Genomic DNA, 8,916 nt, shown 5'->3' with positions numbered 1-8,916 from the left:
CCTGTATCTCCTAATCAGACTCTGTTAACATGTAAATATTGCTTTTCTCTTCTCCTTAAATCCTTTGCATAGTTACTTCAGAGCAGTGTCCTTTTGGTATGGACACAGAAAGACAATTAATGCTGTGCTTTTGTAATTTGGGGAGTTAATTGACTCGGATAATATTCACTCCTGGGCATCTGTCCTCTCAACTTAAACCTCAGTTGCCCTTACTTCCTAGCACCCCAAAAGCAGGATCCCGTCTAGTGGCTGGACTTAACTATAAGTTAAGAGCATGGTCATGGACAAATTCTGCCATGATCCAAAAAGTAACAACTGAATTAGGACCTTGCTAGGGTTAGGAAAGACTAATCTGGCCTGAGCACTGTAGTCTGAGATCTATAGCGAGATGCCCCCAGGAGAGTCATCCTGTAAACTTAATGTATCTCTTGCTGTGTCCGTGCAAAATGACTAATGTTATTAAGAAGTAAAATTAAGATGAATGTTCAAATGATTGTTGGACTTAGGAGAGCAGAAATGCACCCTAGGTGGTCATTTCCGCCCTTGAGCAGGATCTCCTGTCTGCAGGAGGTCAGGAAGGGCTTTGATATGTTGATTGTGCTACAGGACCTGGGCGTGGTTGCTACAGCCAAGGTTTGGAGGGTGTTGAGAGACCAGGACTGGGAGACTGGCCAGGGGGGCAGGGTGAGTCAGTCTTAAACATTTGTGTGTTCTTTGAGTGTTCCTTAGGTAAAAAAAAAAAAAATTTAAAGCATTGTTTGGGGCAGGGGGCTGGGTTGGGGCCACAACCTACAGTGTCCCAGGACTTCTTCAGCTCTGTGAAGGGACAGGGCAGAGTTCGCTGTCTGCATGCCAGGCAAAACACATTAGCCCTGTCCTGTCTTTCCAGCCCTAGTGCAAAATCTTTATCCCTCAAGATCACCAGAGACAGTACAGCATGCCTTGCACATAGCCCACCCGGGTTTGATCCCCGACACCCCACATGGTCCCCTGAGCACTGCCAGGAGTGATTCCTGAATGCACAGCCAGGAGCCGCCCCAAATCAAAGATGACCAGTAGGCTCATGAAGTCTTGTGTTGAGTCACAAGTTGTGAATAAGTTTAAATTTAGTTTTGTTTTGTCTGGGGCCACACACAGAGGTGCTCAGGGGTTACACGGGCTCTGCACTCAGGAATTGTACTCAGGTTTGCCGGGATCAAACCTGGGTCAGCCACATGCAAAGCGAGCACCCTACTCACTGTCTTATCTGGCCCCTGAACTGATTTTAAGATGGTAGTGTTTTGGTAAAATACTTTTTATCTCTAAATAAACCGTAAGATGGTGGGGATTTCCTGAATGCCCAGTGAAATAACTTTGCATTTGTAGTCTTGTCTTCTCACTGAGAATGATGTTGAGTTGTGTTTGTTGTATTTCGCTTTGTTGAGATACCTTTCTTTAATACGTTGTGGAGAGTTTTTTATTTTTTAATTGGGTGTTGAACTTTGTTAATGCTTTTTTTTTTTTTTTTTTTTTTTTTTTGCTTTTTGGGTCACACCCGGCGATGCACAGGGGTTACTCCTGGCTCTGCACTCAGGAATTACCCCCGGCGGTGCTCATGGGACCATATGGGATGCTGGGGATCGAACCCGGGTCGGCTGCGTGCAAGGCAAATGCCCTACCCGCTGTGCTATCGCTCCAGCCCCGAGTTAATACTTTTTAAAATAGAGATAATCGTGATTTTTTTTTGCCTTTTGTAGATGTGTATTATGTTAGTTGATTTGTGTCTGTTTAGCCATTCTTATAGACCTAGAATAAATCCTACATGATTCTTCTAGTATATTGTGAATTCTGTTTGTCAATATTTGGTTGGGGATTTTGTTATTTATCAAGGATGTTGGCCTGTAGTTTTCCTTTCCTTAGATCGTCAATATCTGTTTTTGATAGCAGTGTAGCACTGTCGTCCCACTGTTCATCGATTTGCTCGAGAGGGCATCAGTAACGTCTCCATTGTGAGACTTGTTACTTGTTTTTGGCATATCAAATACGCCACGGGTAGCTTGCCACGCTTTGCTGTGCGGGCGGGATACTCTCGGTAGCTTGCCGGGCTCTCCGAGAGGGACAAAGGAATCGAACCCAGGTTGGCCGCGTGCAAAGCAAACACCCTACCTGCTGTGCTATGGCTCCAGTCCAGTTTTTGGTATCAGAGTATATTGCGCAGAAAGAACTTTGGGTGCGTTCCCTCGTCTTGAACTTTGTAAGAATTTGAGCAGATTGGTATTAAATCTTTTCTGAATAGTGAGTTCTCCACAGAAGCTGCCTGGTCCTGGGCTTTTGATCTCTCTCTCTAACTTTTTGTTTTAGAATAGTTTTAGATATACAGGAAAAATGACGCTGTATCTCCTACCTCCGCGCCAGGCTTTCTTCATCAGGGCCCCTTGGAGTGGAGCGGGTTGAGTTTCCCTTCCCGCCCCAAGCAGAGCCCCAGCCACCAAAGACCTCCGGAACCCAGCCACAGCCATGCTCAAGGCCACTCCACATGCTCAGACGAGCCTCATGCATGAAGGAACCGGCAGAGGAACCCGGGCATGCAGGATCCGGGGCTGAGATCTCCAAGCATGCTTGGATTGGGACTGGGCCTCCTCCACCCAGACCCCCCCATTTTCCAGTAGCTTGGCAGTCACACCCACAAACTGTCCCCCTCCCCTCCCCCTACCATGTAATCCCATCAACAGCCAAGATCCAGAGACTAGATAAAACAAAGCTCCCGGAAGTGCATGGCTGCAAAGCGGCCTTGCAGCCTCTTATAGTCTAGCCCACTGATGTTTGGTTTTAACATAATTGCGTGTATTCTCTGATACACATTCTCCGTCCCTCTCGGAGAGCCTGGCAAGCTACCAAGAGTATCCCGCCCTCACAGAAGAGCCTGACAAGCTCCCCATGGCGTGTTCGATATGCCAAATACACTAACAATAACAGGTCTCATTCCCCTAACCCTGAAAGAAGCCTCCAATCATTGGGAAAGACGAGTAAGGAGAGGCTGCTAACATCTCACAGCTGGGATGAATGGAGACGTTACTGGCGCCCGCTTGAGCAAATCATGAACAAGAGGATGACAGTGATACAGTGATACAGGAAAAAATTGTGGGGCTGGTACAGAGCCGTCTTCATTCGCTGTTTATCCTATGGTAGCAGGGTGGAACTCAGGACCCCCGGCACGGGCCTTCTCTGCACGCCTCTAGCTACATTCCCAGCTCTGTCCTGAGCAGTTTGATTGTAAGTGATACAGGGACTGTTTTTGGTGGTGGTTGGGGGGGGGCACACCTGGCAGTGCTCAAGGTTCTGTTCCTGGCTCTGTGCCCCATGTGGTGCCAGAGGTTCAAACCTGGGCGGCCTTAACCGCTGTGCCAGCTCTCGGGCCCCTTCGTCCTTCTTGCTGTGCCTGAGTTGCTTATGAGCGAAAAAACTTCTTGGACTGATGACCTAATTCTTGTTTTTTGTTTTGTTTTGGGGCCACGCCTGGCCGTGCTCACTGCCTACTCCTGGCGGGTTTGGGAAAACCGTATGGGGTGCTGGGGATTGAACCGGCTCCCAGTGGGCACGGCAAGTGCCCTCCCCGTTATCCTGTCGCTCGGGCCGCTGATGACCTCACTCTAGAGGGCTCTTCAGAGCTGAAGTTCCTTTTGCTTTGAGGTCTCTGTGTCGGTGAATAACAGAGAAAAGACTTGTCACTTCTATCCTGGACCTGCGTCACTGTTAATATTTTCTAGCTTACGTTAGAAATCCATTAACATATCGATTCAGTTTTTTTATTAAGAGACAAGAGTGCTTGTGAGATAGTACAGGGCTTGAGGCACTTGCCTTGGAGAGAGAGAGGAGAGGAGGGGGGAGAGGAGCAGGACAGGAGCCATGGTACAGCAGACAGCAGGTAGGGCATTTGCCTTGCACCCAGCCAGCCTGGGTTCGATTATTCCTGGCGTCCCATGTGGTCTTATGGTTACCAACCTGAACCTCCCAGGAGTGATCTCTGAGCTCAGAGCCAGGAGTAAGCCCTGAGCACTGCTGGGTCTGACCCGAAAAATAAAAACTAGAGAGAGAAAGGAAGGAAGAAGGGGTGGGGTGGGGAGAGAATCGTCATTACCAGCAGGTGGCAGCACTTACCATCCTATAAAAATACCGGTGGCGCAGGCCTGTCTCAGTTCACCTTGGAAGGCAGTGCGACCTCTGACCAACCGGCAGTGTCACTCCCGACAGCCCCAAAGCTGTGTTGGAGCCAGAGCTGGCGACCACAAGCCTTTACCTGTCGCCTCCTGAGCTGAAAGGGACCTGGTGCCCCTGCACGCTGATGCCTGAGTACCCAAATCATCTGACCCTCAATTTCCGCCAAGTAGAAAAATCACCCGCAGACAAATCTGCGGGCTTCTGGTCAGGAAACTGACTTTGAGAATGTCCTTAGCCAAGGTGAGTGATAATTACAAGCGCGCACACTCTCGACCACGTAACCACGCGGGCCAGCTGAAGGGGCCGCTCCACGGCTCCTATTTCTCTCAGCCAGAGGATGCGTTGGCGAAAATCGGGCACATTCATTTCTTCCCTTTTTTGGCCACATCCGGCAGTGCTGAGGGTTTATTCCTGGCTCTGTATTCAGGGATCACTCCTGGTGGTGCTCAGGGGGCCACACGGGGAACCGGGGATGGAACCTGGGTGAGCCACCTGAAAGCAAGCACTTTTTCTGCCATACTGTCGCCCCGGCCTCAGACCGGGCACAGTGGAACTTAGACTGAGCTGCCGGAGTTGCTTCGTGCAGCCTTTCCCTCCTATGCCTGTTTTTCCCTCTCGATTGTCAAGCTAAGCAACAGAAATGCCTGTCCCTTTAAAAGGCGTGTGTCTTACACTCGGTCCTCTGGCATAGGCACCCTTTGTAGTCCCCTACGGTTCAGTCACTTCAGCAACAAGCGTTAAATTGTTGCAGTAATAATTGTTAATTATTACTGAGTGAGCTCCTCCTGTTGGAGCTGAGGGTTCTTCTCAGTGTGAGACTGAGGCAGTGAAGAGAACAGAGGCGGACCCCCCTGCCTCCGAGGGACCTGTGTTCGGGTGGAAGGAGACAGACACTAAGCAAATTTCTTTTTTATGTTTGGGCCACACTTGGCAGTGCTCAGGAATTATTCCTGCCAGGGCTCGGGGGACCATATGGGATGCCAGGGATCGAACCCGTGTTGGCCGCATGCAAGGCAAGAGCCCTACCCGCTGTACTATCGCTCCGGCCTGACACTCAGTAAATTTCACCGACCCATAAGTGCTGTGGAGAGAAGTCGGGAGAGGCAGAGGGAGTCGGGCCAACAACGGGACGTGGAAACTTCAGGCTTCAGTTGGGCTTTTGAATAAAGGCCCGGCCGCATGCAGAGCACGCACAGCGCCACAGCCTGTAAGCTGTCCCAGTCACCTGCAGTGACCTTGGTGGGGCCCCGGGAGAGGGGAGGGGGGCAGCGGGAACAGCAGGAACGAGGCTCGTGAGTCAGGGGCAGCACAGTTGCCGAAGGGCTGAGGCCACTGAGGCAGTGCCAGGAAGGTAGTGGGGGCCGCACTGGGCCATGTTGGTGGCAGCCTGGGGAGCGTTTGGAGCTGAATGGAAGGGAGTGGGGCTGGAGGAGGGGGACGTGGGCCAGTGGAGCCGACCCCCGTGAGCTCGGGTGAGACGTCCAGATGGCTGGACCCCTGCGCTTGGAATCTTGCGTGATCAGATCTGAACGAACCTTGAAGGGGAAACTGCAAGGGGAACTGCACGGATTCGCTGATAGACTGCATGTGTCGTGAGAGCAACATGGCAGTTCATTTGTAGGGCTTTTTTTCTTTGAGGTTTTTTTTGGCGGGGGGGATTCTGAACTGTTGAGGTGGAAAAACCTTGCAGGTAGCAGATTCGCATGTGGAACATCAGAAATGTAGTAGTTGGTGTGTGAATTTGAGACTCCTGGTTGTTCGGGGAAGGGCCCAGGTACAGGGTGGGGCCACATGCAGCAGTGCTCAGGGCTTACTCTTGGCACTGTGCTCAGGGACCAAACCATGCTGGCTGCAATCAATGCAGTGAACTCTGTACTCTCCAGCCCCAGGACACCTGGGTGGCTATTCTGGGGTGCTGCCAGGCAGTTGGTATTCTAGTGTGGAGTTCAAGGGACATGAAAGTGTCACCGTCAATGCATAGATGTGTGTATAATTTGGGGGAGGGCCATACCCTGCTGTATTCAGGACTGACTCCCGGCTCTGTGCTCAGGGCTCACTCCTCAGTGCTCGGGGGACCATATGGGTTGCTGGGGGTGGAACTCAGGTCAGCGGTGTGCAAGGCAAGTGCCCTCCCCGCTGTCCTGGCTTTGGTCCCTCTAGAAGTGTTTAAAGCCGGTTTCTGAGGGAGTGCAGAGAGCTTGTCTGGCCGCTCTCCAGAGGTCGGGGAGAGCAGAAGGGCCGGCGAGGGGACAGAGCGGCCAGCAGGGAAGGGAAGCAGCCATGTCGTGCTCTGGAAGCCGTGCCAAGCGTGGAGGGGAGTGGTCAGCGGCACCCGACACAGCGCCCTGGCCGTATGAGCTTTGGAAAGAGTGACCAGCGTAGAGGCCACTGGGGGTGTTTCAGATGTGGTTTTTGTGGACAGGAGGCGACAGTCTGGACTGTGAGGAAAATAGGGCGTGAGAAAAGCTTAACAAACTGAAAACCAACTTTTCTTACATCCATCAGAGAATTGAGGTCACAGGGCAAACCACCACAGACAGACAGACAGACAGACAGACAGACAGGGAAATAGAGCGCTTGGGAATTAGGCCTGCTGCTCGGGGCCCGGGACGGGCCAGACTGACGCTGTCAGAGTTCGGGGAAGTGCAGGGGATGGCGCAGCAGGCTCGGCCTGCAAGGGGCCGGTGATTCCCGCTCTGCCCCTGAGCACTGCCAGAAGTGACCCCACCCCCCACCCCCCACCCCCCCAAATACTGAGCTGTAATAGCCCCTGAGCACTGCTAGATGTGGACCACAAGCAGATCGGGAGATCTTTAACCCTGCCACAGGTGACCCAAAACCAAAAATGGCTGGGGCTGAAGTGATAGTACAGCGGGCCGGGTATTTGCCTTGCACACGGCCGACCCAGGTGCAATCCCTGGCATCCTGTGTGCTCCCCTGAGCACCGCCAGGAGTAATTCCTGAGTGCAGAACCAGGTGTAACTCCTCGTGGGAAGTAACCCCAAAAGACAATAAATAAAAAGGGGGGGGAAAAAACCCAAATGGGAAAAGTCCTGGAAGCTTGTCTCAGGGGCGCCCCCTAGAGGATTCTCCTTTTAGAAATACCTCCTGGTTCTCACTGTGAAGAGCACGAATAAATAAATCACCTGCTGATTTTGGGGTTTGGGGTGAGGGAGCGAGAGCTGCCCCTTCTTTTGTTGTTTGTTTTGTCTTGGGGCTGTACCAAGCAGTGCTCAGGATCTGAGTCACTCCTGGGGTTCTTGGAGAACCGTATGTGGTGCCAGGGATCATAGCCAGGTGAGCTGCGTGGACGGCAAGGGCCTCACCACTGGACTCTCCAGCCCACCAGGGCCACTCGGAAGTAATAAGACTTTGGAACACCTCCTGTCTACACTTCCTGAAACATGCTTCCATAGATACTTGAAACTGTTCTCCTGTTTGAGCACCAGGCTTCCTGCGGGGATGATGGGAGTCTTCTAGATTCATCCTGTTCCGCTTAACTGCATTTAGTAGTTCCTGATTGGTCCTGTTGTCAGGAGCCCCGTTTTTCTGGTTGCTTGTCCTCTCAATATTGGCTTGGATCTTTTTTCAAAGCTCCTTCATTTTTGTTTTTCAGCAGCAAGATGTTTGGGATGGGGGTGGGGAATGTGGCTCAGTGGTAAATAAAGCACACACCTTGCATGCATGAGGCCCTGGGTTCAATCCCCAGCACTCCCACACAAGACCCATATCAGGCCACCTCGGTTCCTGAGAAATCTAATTAGCTCCCCTCAGAGCCTGGTGTCAGAGGCCCAGCTGGGCCCGTGAGTGGGCAGTCGCCCTCGGTCCCCACCAGCAAGGATGGAGCAGGAGAACACTATTGGTCACTAGGGAAACAGCCCCGGGCAGCACATCCTGAGGCTCAGACAGACATCTCCATTTTATGTCATCACTAAGTCTTTTTTCACTTAGTTCTAAAAACTGACCTAAAAACTGAAGCTGCTATTTGCCGGACAAAGTGTGCTGTGCTTTCTGATCATAAAAAAAGCAGTGAGCTGATGGCTACTTGATGTGGATCAACCCCGTAACCTTGCCCGGTGAGAGAAGCGGACGCAATTGTCCTGCCGCTTGATTTTTTTTTTTCAGTGGAATATCTGGCGAAGGAAATGTGCAGACACAAAGCAGGCCAGTGGCACCCGGGTCTGGAGCCGGGTGGGAGCATTTGGGTTGGGAATGACAGAGGTCAGTTGTGGCGAGGAACTGCAGTAAGTAATCGTTGCGGGCTGGAGCAGTGGTCTGATGAGGTGCATCCCCGGCCGCCCGGCTGCTCCCCTCGGCCCCGCCTGAGCACTGCTGGGCACGGCCCCCAAACCAAAATGAATCATTACATTTATAAAAGTGGGTAAATTTTAGACCCTAGCACAGTCTCCGGCCTCACCTGCGGTCTCCTGAATTCCCGAGCACTGCCGGATGTGGCGCCAAAGTGTCATTATGTAAATTATGTCTCAAAAAATTGTTGGAGGGGGCTGGAGAGATAGCACAGCGGGTAAGGCGTTTGCCTTGCACGCGGCCGACCCGGGTTCAAATCCCAGCATCCCATATGGTCCCCTGAGCACGGCCAGGGGTGATTCCTGAGTGCAGAACCAGGAGTAACCCCTGTGCATCGCCAGGTGTGACCCAAAAAGCAAAAAAAAAAAAAAAAAAAAAAAAAAATTGTTGGAAAAAGTTCAGCTTTTCTTG

The 8,916-nt window shown here is 51.7% G+C and overlaps 1 non-coding gene across 1 annotated transcript; it reads left to right on the top strand.

Annotated features, from left to right (window-relative positions):
• The first annotated feature begins 7,838 nt into the window (after nt 1-7,838).
• Nucleotides 7,839-7,914, top strand: TRNAA-UGC (transfer RNA alanine (anticodon UGC)). Its single transcript has one exon. It is a non-coding gene; the product is annotated as a tRNA-Ala (tRNA).
• The last annotated feature ends 1,002 nt before the right edge of the window (nt 7,915-8,916 follow it).

The sequence above is a fragment of the Sorex araneus genome, chromosome 6 (genome assembly GCF_027595985.1).
Source record: "Sorex araneus isolate mSorAra2 chromosome 6, mSorAra2.pri, whole genome shotgun sequence".
NCBI lineage: Eukaryota > Metazoa > Chordata > Mammalia > Eulipotyphla > Soricidae > Sorex > Sorex araneus.
This window is presented reverse-complemented; position numbering and strand designations above follow the sequence as displayed.